We start from the raw sequence: 12246 nt of genomic DNA, 5'->3' as shown, positions 1-12246 counted from the left end.
AGAAATTGCCAACTACAATCTAAACTACTTTATACCCCTTCAGATTCTGTCTCAGAGGGTCCATATCTTTACCTTACAAGAGAAGACTTTGTTGAACTGGCCATGCTGGCTGTGCTCGGTTAAAGACAGTTACGGGGGCTGGCATGTTCTCAATTTTTTTATTACCATTTTGGTCCTGCACCCATGTGCGTTCCCATGTGCAGAAGCGTCTGGGAGGGTGGGTGGAGCCTCCCATCACTCCTACTACCATTTTGCCTGATCTAGGCCAATCTGGGAGTGACTCACCTCTGGTTAAGGGGTTTCCTCTTCTTCCTTTAAATAATTGCAATACTACAAAGGCATAGGATGACCCGAATGATGTTTTAAAAATAACACACCCATTAAAAAAAAATGTTTTATGTGGCACAGCTAGGAACAAACATTGGAATGCTTATTGTAAGCCAAATAAATGATTTTTTTTTTAGGATTTCAACATTTGAAATAAATTGTTCTGGGTGAAATTTGGTGTGGGTGGCGAAGTTGTGTGAATTCAGTGTGAAATGCCATCCTACCACTAGGCTGAATAAACTAAGATTTAATGCAAAGTGTCTACTTTACACTAGTTGTTCTTAGTTTTCTGCAGTGGAAGAATGTGAGACAAACATTTCCTGAATAAAGAAAAAGGAGAAATACGGAATAAAATAGTGTTTACAAGTGTCTCTACCAGATACTTGCAAAGAGTATGGCAGGACTCTGATGACAGGAGAAGATAATAATAAAAAAAATATAGGTTTTAATTTTAATTGCTTAATTCTGCCACAGAAATCTATGTTTAGAAAACTCGGCATGTGTGAGTGCAAATGTCTATGTGGGAAGGAGAGGTCTGTGCCTAAGTGTTACAGCTTTTAAAAGAGTAAATATCTACTGCTGTGTATGTTTATCTCATTAGTACAAATAAAGAATACAACTACTTACAGATAATAGTATGAAACCTAATGTGTGTTTGCATGCATGTGTTTCAGTGCACTAACTATTTTTAGATAGTTTCCTAGACATATAGGAAATTTGTGAGCTTTGGTTATTTTAAAACACATTATTTTATGCAGAGAAAAATAAAGAGAAACTTTCAACTCATTGTCATGTATTAACTTTTTCTATCAAAACGGAGCAAAAGAAATATGGGGTTTATAAAAAGGTGACCATTTGTATTTCATTGTTTTAACCCAATGAGTTGATCACATGTTTACACATGGCAGGGTGTAGCAGGCAAGAGAGCTTAGACTGCCCCATCTGTGTAGGTCAATCTGCGGAACCAGAAAGAGTAATCAAATGGGAAGATATGAATGGATGGGTCATCAGATCATCGGTTCTTCGTACAGTGGGAGAAAAGCAAATGAGTGATAAAGTCGTTGGGAAATAGGTGAACTACTTCATTAAAAAATAAATAAACTCTTTTCTTGGTAATACACCAGTGGTGGGTTTCAAAAAATTTTGAACTTACTCTGTGGGTGTGGCTTCCTTTGTGGGAGTGGGTGTGGCTCCCTTTGTGGGAGTGGCTTGCTGGCCATGTGACCTGGTGGGAGTGGCTTGCCGGCCATGTGTTCTCTCTCTCTCTCTCTCTTTTCTTTCCTTCCTTTTGTCTCTCTGTCCCTTTTTTCTTTCATCTCTCTCTCACTTTTTCTTTCTTTCTTTCTTTCTTTCTTTCTTTCTTTCTTTCTTTCTTTCTTTCTTTCTTTCTTTCTTTCTCTTTCTCTCTCTGTGTGAGTCTTTGTTTGTGTGTGTGTGTGTGTATGTGTGTGACTCTTTGCCTCTCCCTCCCTCCCTCCCTCCCTCCCTCCCTCTATGTCTCTCTATGTGATTCTGTCTGTCTGTCTGTCTGTCTGTCTGTCTGTCTGTCTGTCTCTCTCTCTCTCTCTCTCTCTCTCTCTCTCTCTCTCTCTGTCTGTATCTTTCTCCTCCAGTGGTGGGTTTCAAATTTTTTTAGAACCTCTTCTGTAGGTGTGGCCTGCTTTCCGGGTCCACTGGTGGAACCTCTTCTAACCGGTTCGGTAGATTTGACGAACCGGTTCTACCGAATAGGTGCGAACTGGTAGGAACCCACCTCTGTAATACACTCTTCCCCTTCTCTTCTTGTTCTGTGAGGATACACACTGGTTGTAATCATATGGCATACTAAATCATCACCTATCCAGAACTCTCTTGCTCATCCCACCGATTTCCTCTTTCCCTGGTGTTTGTTTCCTTCTTTAGATTAAAGACATTGTTGAGATTTGTCTGACTATGTTGAATCTGTTCTTCATGTAGAACTGATAGGTGTCGGATAGCATATATGACGTTATATGACTAACCATACAGATTAAGGTAAAAACTCAGCTGATCAAGAAAACTGAGCAAACAAGACTAATTCAGACTAATTCTTAATTAAATTAATTAAGAACCGAGGTGGCACAGTGGTTAGGGTGCAGTACTGCAGGCCACTTCAGCTGACTGTTATCTGCAGTTCAGCGGTTCTAATCTCACCGGCTCAGGGTTGACTCAGCCTTCCATCCTTCCGAGGTGGGTGAAATGAGGACCCAGACTGTGGGGGCGATATCCTGACTCTGTAAACCGCTTAGAGAGGGCTGAAAGCCCTATGAAGCGGTAGATAAGTCTAACTGCTATTGCTATTGCTATTGCTAATTCATTGGATAAATCATGACATTGAAAAGGTGGATTGGCAATGGGGAGGACCAAGGTGGGTTGAGAAAAGTTGCAGCATGCTTTATCCATCATGCAATTTTCAATCATTCCTATCGGAGTACCAGGCAACTGTAGGGATAAGAAGCTGATTGACAAAAGTGCATTTGGTAGAGCATGTAGCATTTCCCGAAGTTTGAGGGGTCCTTGGTTTTCTCTGAGCTTGGTTCTTCTCTTGCATTACACAAACTAGGTGACATCATCTAGGTACTAGTAAGGAGTGCTGTTTGCTCTCAGTTTATATTCTAATGTTCATAATTTTGAGCATGATGTGTAGTCAAGCGGTCAAGTGACCACAGGGGCACTTTACACAAAGACTGTGTTGCTGTGAATCTGAACAGCCCACAATTTCTAATACTTCAAGTAGCAGCTGTGTTCTGTCTTTCAGTCCATAATACAACAATAAAAAAATAATAATCCCATTTCGGATCAAATTACTTCTAAACATGCATGATCTCATATGCACTGTCATCCACCAATGCATTAGCATCTTATAGTGATTATTATATTAGCATATTCACATCTGCTTGCCTTTTACAAACACAGCATGCATTACACAGGAGAACATAGGAAACAGCTTGATGCTGGGGTGAGATCATTTCTTTATCTAGTCCATTATAGGGAGTGCCAGTAATTTTCCTGGGTTTCTTCCAATCGTTTCCCAGTTGCATCTAAACATTTCTAATGATTAACATGAGACTATATTTAGAAATATTTCTATTGAACTCGGAATTTTGCACGTAATAAAATTCTTCTGCCACTGATATATGAGCCCCAAAATGAGGATCATATTAAATTCGTGGAGAGCAGATTGACCTCCCGGTTTCTTACCCTACAGGATAACTTGCAAGTTTATATTTCCTCATGAATCAAAAAATTGATATTGTGGCATAAACGTGTACAGCAGTGAAAAGGACACTCTAGATTTAACATGTATTGGCCAGGCATAAACAATCAGGCTGAACAATTCGTACCAAATTGTCCACATGCCAATTACTTCAAGACAGCAATATGAGAGAATCTGTGCTTTTTTGTGAAATCCGAGGCTGCATTAATAGAGGGATAGAATCAAGATCACGTAACGTATTAGTATCACTTTACAAAGCCTTAGTATGACCATACTTGGAATATAGCATGCAGTTTTGGTCATCCCAATGTAAAAAACCAACACATGTTGATATTTTGGAAATGGTGCAAGAGGAGCAACAAATATTTTGTGTATTGTGAGGGATGAAGATGCAGGAGCCATGGAACAGAGAGCAATGATGTTTATTAGAAGATGTCAGTGATTCCACTTTGTTACAAACGGTCACGGTATTTATACTCTCAGGCACCAACTGTCATTTAACTGTCACTTTGTTATCCAATCACAGGCTGTGCTTCGTCCAGCCAATCATGGCGCAGCACAGGCTGTTGCTGGGTATACAATAAAATATAGTTAGGGGGCTGAAGACTAAAACCTATGAAGAACAATTACAGGAATTGGATATGTCTGTGAAAAGAAGAAATAGAGGAGACACAATATCAGTCTCTTAATACTTGAGGGGCTGCCACAAAGATGTGGGGATCACTCCGTTTTCCAAAGCACCAGAGTACAAGACAATGGATGGAAAGTAATCAAGGAGAGAAGCAACGTAGAACTAAGGAGAAATGTTCTTACGGTGGGAACAATCAAACAGTGGAATGGTTTGCCTTCAGAAGTCGTGGGTGACCTAACACTGGAGGCTTTCAAAAAGAAACCAGACAGCCATTTGTCTGGAATGGTATGAGGTCTCCCGCTTGAGCAGAGAGTTGGACCAGATGCTGTATCGGAGGAAACCTCCTCTACTGTGATTATTGCCAAGTTAATGCCTAATTGTATAATTCGAAACTTCAAATCATCTTGTTTGTGACCTCTTGAAAGCCAAATGAAAGAATTTGTAAGGCAAGGAGTTCAGGAACTGGATCATAACTTTATCCTGTGCCCTGGTTATGCCTATCTCTGCTTGCCATCGCTCTTACCTTAGTCATTTTCTCAGTGGAGTATTGAAACATGCTCTACACCAGTGTTTCTCAACGTTGGCAACTTGAAGATGTCCGGACTTCAACTCCCAGAATTCCCCAGCCAGCATTCGCTGGCTGGGGAATTCTGTGAGTTGAAGTCCGGACATCTTCAAGTTGCCAACGTTGAGAAACACTGCTCTACACGGAGCTGCCCTTGAAGACCATCAAAAAACTATAATTGCTCCAGCTTGGACATGCTTCAGGTCCTCTTCTTGAAATAAGGTCATTTGATGGCACCCAGGCGACGTGTCTTTTCCATTGCAGTATCCAGAATAATCTTTCTCCCACCCACCCCAACAGATAGTTGGTGCTGATAATCCTGACCTTCAGAAAACCAGTAAAAACTTATTTTGTTGTTTTCCTTAGACATAGGCATCAGATTCAAGATGACAGGAAGCGTTATTATGAATGTGAGCCTCTGATTTGCTTGCACTTTAATTAGATTTATTATCCAGCAGAAAATGTGGCTGTGATAGTGAAACTGATACTGGAAAAGGTGCCATTGTTTGGCATCCATCCATACCTTGAATTATTTCACTTGAGGAATACCCTGGTCCTTTTGCTCCCTCATTACTGTTAGTAGGAAGATGGTTGAAAACATTCTTCCTGGAGCAATAACTTGTCTCCTGAGAGTCCAAGAGAGTATATTCTCCTTTAATCTGACAGCAATGTTGCAAAAGAAGCAGAACGACAAAGGTACGGTGTTGTTTTTCTGTCAGCCCTTCATGCTAGTTCAGACAGGAGACATCAGCCATAAGGACTAGCATTGCCTTTATTGTAAGGTTCATTGCAACCGGATATTGAAAGACTGAAAGTACATCTCTCTCACTCACCTTCCCAATTAAAGAAACTTTAATTTAAAGTTATGGAGCAAAGTTAAAGAGGGTTGTTTCTACCATGACTTCTCCTTTCTGATCATTGTCCAGTTTGTGGATCCTCCTACTGCTATGGGATCCTTGGTGATCTCTGAGCTTGGTGATCTTCTTGTAGACATTTTATTATCAAACCACATAACATTGTTAGTTCTAAAAGGGAGTTATTTGCTTACTTGTCTGCATTGGTAGTTCCTTAATTGGGATATGGTTTACTTGATTGTAGGTCTAGTGTTAATATTGGTGTTAATCTATGTTTGTATGGGTATTGATTAGTGGTGAGGAGTTGCTTTGGTCTTTAGGATACCTTTTGGGTTTTTTTGCAGTGGTGAGATTCATTTTTTTTTTTGCTACAGGTTCTGTGGGCATGGCAGGGGAAGGATACTGCAAAATCTCCCTTCCTTCCCCACTCCAGGGGAAGGATATTGCAAAATTTCCCTTCCCACCCCACCCTGGGCCCAGCCACAGGTGGTATTTGCCGGTTCTCCAAACTATTTAAGATTTCCACTACCAGTTCTCCAGAACCTGTCAGAACCTGCGGAATTTCACCCCTGTTTTTTTTTATTGAATGGTGTGTTGTGTTGTTTATCTCTATGTGCTTATTGATGGTTGATTTGTCAGAGTGTCAGACCTCCAGGAATTATCTGCCATTTTTTGGACTTGGCTTGATCTAGGATGCTCAAACAATTTCAATTTCTAGTTGAAACCATAGTTGAGTCTGTCCATGTGGTGTGAAATTAAGGAGTTTCTATCATGTCTTCTGACTGCCTCCTCTTCCTCTTCCTCCTGTCTCTCAAGGACATTCTCAAAGAACTTCATATATGTACTTGAGAGACCGCCTGCTGCCAATTACCTCCACTATACCAATTAGATCCCACAGATTAGGCCTCCTCCAAATTCCATCTGCCGGCCAGTGTCAACTGGTGACTACTCGGAGGAGGGCCTTCTCTGTGGCTGCTCCGACCCTCTGGAACGAACTCCCCGTGGAGATTCGTACCCTCACCACCCTCCAGGCCTTCCGCAAAGCCCTTAAAACCTGGCTGTTCCGACAGGCCTGGGACTAAAGAACTGTTGCCCCCGTCTCGAATTGGTATGACTGTTGTGTGTTTTTAATCATGCATTGTTTTTTTATGTTGTTTTAAATTTTTGTTTGTATCCCCCTTCCCTGGTTGAGTTGTGAGCCGCCCTGAGTCCCCTTCGGGGGAAAAGGGCGGCATATAAATAAAATCAACATTCAACATTCAACATATTGTCACCATTAAGGTAAAATAAACTAGATTCCAGTTGAATAATGGGTGAATGCCACCTTCTGTTTTCCAGAAGAAACTTGGTCTTATGTGTTGGAATCTCAAGAAGGCAAAATGTTTTGGAGGAATGAAAGACATCTTAGATAAAATGGTGCTGTGGTGATGACTCAGATTATGGTGATGGTAGCATCTCCTGAAATAAGCATAGAAAACCTAGAAGGCTTGAACCAAGATTTACCACCTATCCCCCCCCCCCAAAGAAAACAACTCATATACTTTTCAAAGGGGTAGAATGTCGCATAAGAATATTATGACTTTAAGGGAGTGTAAATTCATCAGATGCCTATGAAGCTACACTGGATCAGTTTCCATGGGTTCGTTACTGTTGTTTTATACAAACTAGTTGCTGTGTGTATTTGTCTGTCTTCTTATGAATAAAATGACTTGTGTGCCACCACAGCTGTGGACCTCAAACCACAGGTAGATTTATGGGATAATGTCAGGCCAGCATATGGCACAGATGTGACAAGTTAGGCCTAAGACACCTTTAAATGTTCAAGGAAGAAAGGATGTGATTTAAGATTGTTTTTCAGGTGGCATTGCTTTGGTTACCTCACAGAATCCAACTGTTATATTAATTGAATTGTTATATGACAAGTCATATATTTTCCTTCCTTCCTTCCTTCCTTCCTTCCTTCCTTCCTTCCTCCCTCCCTCCCTCCCTCCCTCCCTCCCTCCCTCCCTGATAAATATCTTTATACAATAAAGATATTTATAAGACTGAGTATTACAGATCACACAACAGATAAAACTTTATTTCAGACATAGATTTTAAAAACAGCTGTAGTTTTTCATGAATTAATTATAGAGGCCTGGCTGATTAATCCCTACTGCCTTTTTTCTGAATTTCAGAATAGTCAGTGGAACACCCAAAACAACATTTGTCACTCTGTCTTAATGCACACTTCCATGACCTCATGACAGAAGATAATGGATTACAATCACTTCAACAGAGTAGTTGATATTAAATATGAGAATACTGGAGGAGCCCTGCATTTCCTAGTCTCTCATGTGGAAATGTTATGCAAATTGTTTGTAAATATGAAAGTCTCAGGAGCAAGACTGGCTCCTGTTGCAAAGGTAGCCTCAATAATTTATGACTTTAAAAGTTTAATTGGGTTATAAGTTGTTTCTGCAAAGCTTGGAACTCAGAAATGGGAAGAGCACCATCTGGTGGGGATGAGTAGGCATTTCCACTACTTTAGTAGGAAAGGTAAACCACGCAAGCTATTCTACCTCCTTATCATCTCAAGTTCCAAATACAATTTAAGCCCATGAAATTAAAAGCTTATGTTATCATTGCAGTTCCTACATCTAGAAATGTTTGTAGAAATGCCTTCTGCATCGCACAGATTGTGTGGGAATTCTTTAAATATTGTCCTTTTCCAGGCCACTCACATAAAGGACAGAATTCCAGGGTTGTGTGAAGAAAGCCGGTGCAACTGCTACACCTTGTGTAAGTGAAATGCAATGTCTTGAAGCCAAGTGGCAACTTTGGCAACTTTGACATAGGTACGAAGCAGACTGCCAATGCTTTCCATGCAGCACCACACTTCTAAGTTACCAAACCAGTGTAGTCAGCTCTCAGGCAACAATGTAAAGCAAAACTTATTTAGTCATTCTATGAAAAAGTAACATACCGGAAAATTGGCAAGATTTTCAAATCACTCCTGACAACAAAATTATAGCAGTCTAGATGTGCATTTGACATGATTCTCTCCCTCCATTTTGAAAAGTGGAGGAAAGAGAGATTAGCTGAGGGATGCAATAAAGTACAAATCATGAAATACCTTAGAAACATCATAGAGAATAGAACATTCCTATTTTCTGAGCTATTTACACAACAGGAAGAAGAATTTCAAAACGTGTGCAAAAACAAGCTGAAGCACTGCTCTGCTACTAATTATAGCAGCCATCTCTTATGCATGAGTAGCTGACTAAAGTAGACTTTTTCTTTTCTTTCATTCCGTTGTGAGCTATTTCTCCCCTCCTTCTTTCTTTCCTTTCTTTCCCCTCCTTTTAATCTTACTCCATTCTGTCCATTTTCAATGCTGTTTTGGTTGTGCATGTGTTTATATCTGTACTATAGTGCATTTTTGTTTGTGAGAGCATAGAAAAATCCACAAGAAGCTGATGGGAAATGGGAACTGTGTGGCAATGTCATAATGCAATCTCTACTCCAAATATACTTCAATGTTCCACTTTTCAAGCAATTAAAAAAGGGATAGAATTTGTATCATGGTATCACAATTAACCATTTGCCCCTCTTCTCATTTCCCACAGACACCCTTGTGAGAAACAGATAATCACAGAGATAGAGAGGAGGGGAAAGGAGAGAGAGAGAAAGAGAGAATTAAAGGGATTAATTAAACATGGCATCTTACTTTGCAGCAATGAATTTAAATAGTGGTTATAAATCAGTTAATATTCTCCTAGGCATGTTGGCCATGCCTTTTCAGTATTGATGGGGTTTTTTGCAGATTCAAAGGAGTGTGTGTGTGTGTGTGTGTGTGTGTGTGTGTGTGTGTGTGTGTGAGAGAGAGAGAGAGAGAGAGAGAGAGAGAGAGAGAGAGAGAGAGAGAGAGAGAGAGAGAGAGAGAGAGGGAGGGGGGGGAAATGTTTGGAAATTTTTATTTCACTTGTATGCCACCCTATTCCCGAGGGACTCAGGGTGGCTAACAAACCAAAATGAGGGGGGGGGATACAAACAACAAACGAGACAAAAAAACAAGTTAAAAGATAAACAACAGTCACAACAAATTTGAGTGGGGCTGGGAACTCATCAGCCCCAGGCCTGCCGAAATAGCCAGGTCTTAATAGCTTTGCAGAAAGCCTGAAGGGTGGTGAGGGTCCGGATCTCCACGGAGAGATCGTTCCAAAGGGCCGGGGCAGCCACAGAGAAGGCCCTCCCCCGAGTGATCGACAGTCGACATTGGCTAGCGGATGGTATTCGGAGGAGGCCCAATCTGTGGGATCTAATTGGTCGTAGGGAGGTAATTGGCAGGAGGCGGTCTCTCAAGTACCCAGGTCCAATACCATGTAGGGCTTTAAAAGTAACGACTAGCACCTTGAAGCGTGTCCGGAGACCAATAGGCAGCCAGTGCAGCTCGCGGAGGATAGGTGTAACGTGGGTGTACCGAGGCGCCCCCACAATCGCTCGCGCGGCTGCATTCTGGATAAGCTGAAGTCTCCGGACGCTCTTCAAGGGCTGCCCCATGTAGAGGAGGGAGAGGGAGAGGGAAATTTGCATGCTTGTACGATACGCATACACACACTGTGGCTCTTCTCACAGACAATATGTGACACACAAACACAAAACATAAAAAAATATCAATCATACAATGAAAAATATTCAAGCACACTATCAATAGCACTTAAACTTATGCACCGCTTCACAACCCTCTTTAAGTGATTTACAGAGGCAGCCTATTGCCCTTAACCATCTCGGTCCTCATTTTACCAACCTCAGAAGGATGGAAGACTGGGTCACCCTTGAGTCCACCCTGGCAGTCAGCAGAATTAGCCTGCAATACTGGATTCTAACCACTGTGTGCCACCACAGCTCATACAGAGCATGGCAACCATAAAAAGATCTCTGAAAGAAAAATTCAACGTACTAACAATAAAGCCATTTAGCAGGATTCTTCCCCATCATTATTAGGCCCCCAAATGAATGACAAAGCCAAGTCTTCGGGCTCTTGTTAAGGCCAAAGGGGTAGGTGCCAATCTAACTTCTGGTAGAATGATATTCCAAAGGGCACCATTAACATTTAAAGTAAAAACATAAACAAACATGGACAACAACAGAAACTAGAAATGGTAAATTAAATCCAAAAGCAGAGGACATGAAATGGGAATAGGAACCACATTCCTGTTTTTTTATGCAAAACAAGCTTTATATTTGTATATTTCACATTTGGAATAAACATTCTGTTCCAGTGAGAACTTGCCTACATTCTCTCTGAATCTGTACCTTCCCAGAATTTATGATAACCTCTAAAAAATTACAAAAGAAGTTAACCAATATTTGTTACAAATGAGATTGTACATTGGAAGATTCTGAGTATTATTAATACATCATGAGTCTATCAAATACCAAATAATGAAAATAAATAAATATTAAGATTCCAAAATTTAAAGAATAACAGAAAAACAGCTCCACAACTTCAGCCAGTACATATCATTCCAGTTTAATTTCATTTCTTTTCTTCTAAGCTCTACTGCTGAATGTTTACTACACCTGGGTGACATAGTGGTTAAATGTGGTACTGTAGGCAAACTCTGCCCACAATCTGAAGTTTGATCCTGATGGGACTCAAGGTTGACTCAACCTTCCAGCCTTTTTATATCATTAAAATGAGGACCCAGATTATTGGGGGCAATGTGCTGACATTGTAAACTGCCCGGAGAATGCTGTAAAGCACTATGGGGTGATATATACCTCTAAATGCTATTACTATTGCTATCATTAAAATATAAACTTAAAAAATAAATATTGTCAAAAGGCATCCAAAGGTCATTCTGGAGATTAATGATAATAATAACAACAACAACAACAATAATTTGCAGTCAGAAAGCTCCATAAACATGAAGTTAAAGCACTCTTTGTGTACATAATGGCTGACCGCAGATGATGGCATTTAGATGGAAAACTAATTTGTGCTTCACTTTAAGAAATTGCTTCCTTTGATAAATATGCAATCGTGTAGCATTTTTGACTACGGCAGAATTTCAATTGCCTTCGTTTTATTTGCTAATTCAAGACTTGTGGTACAATTTATTTCCTGGGAAAATTAATGAATTAAAGTGTGTGTGTGTGTGTGTGTGTGTGTATGAATATATGTACGTATATCAGTGGTGGGATTCAAATTTTTTTTACTATTGGTTCTGTGACTGTGGCTTGGTGGATGTGGCATGGCTTGGTGGGCGTGGCAGGGGAAGGATTCTGTAAAATCTCTATTCCCACCCGATCAGCTGGGACTCGGGAGGCAGAGAATAGACGGGGGTGGGGCCAGTCAGCAGGTAACAGTAACAGAGTTAGAAGAGACCTTGGAGGTCATCTAGTCCAACCCCCTGCTCATGCAGGAGACCTGTACTAGGGATTCGAACCGCTGAACTGCCGACCTTTCTGACCGACGAGCTCAGTGTCTTAGCCACTGAGCCACCTCACAGATGGTATTTACCGGTTCTCCAAACTACTCAGAATTTCTGCTGCCAGTTCTCCAGAACTGGTCAGAACCTGCTGAATACCATTGACAAGCAACCTTGGAAAGGCAATCTTGGCAATGGTCATTAGGTATCCCAAGCTC

Source organism: Thamnophis sirtalis, unplaced genomic scaffold (assembly GCF_051295495.1).
Source record: "Thamnophis sirtalis isolate CommonGarterSnake01/CBP01778 unplaced genomic scaffold, rThaSir2_p1.2 scaffold_8, whole genome shotgun sequence".
Lineage (NCBI taxonomy): Eukaryota > Metazoa > Chordata > Lepidosauria > Squamata > Natricidae > Thamnophis > Thamnophis sirtalis.
Note: the sequence above shows the minus strand (reverse complement) of the source record.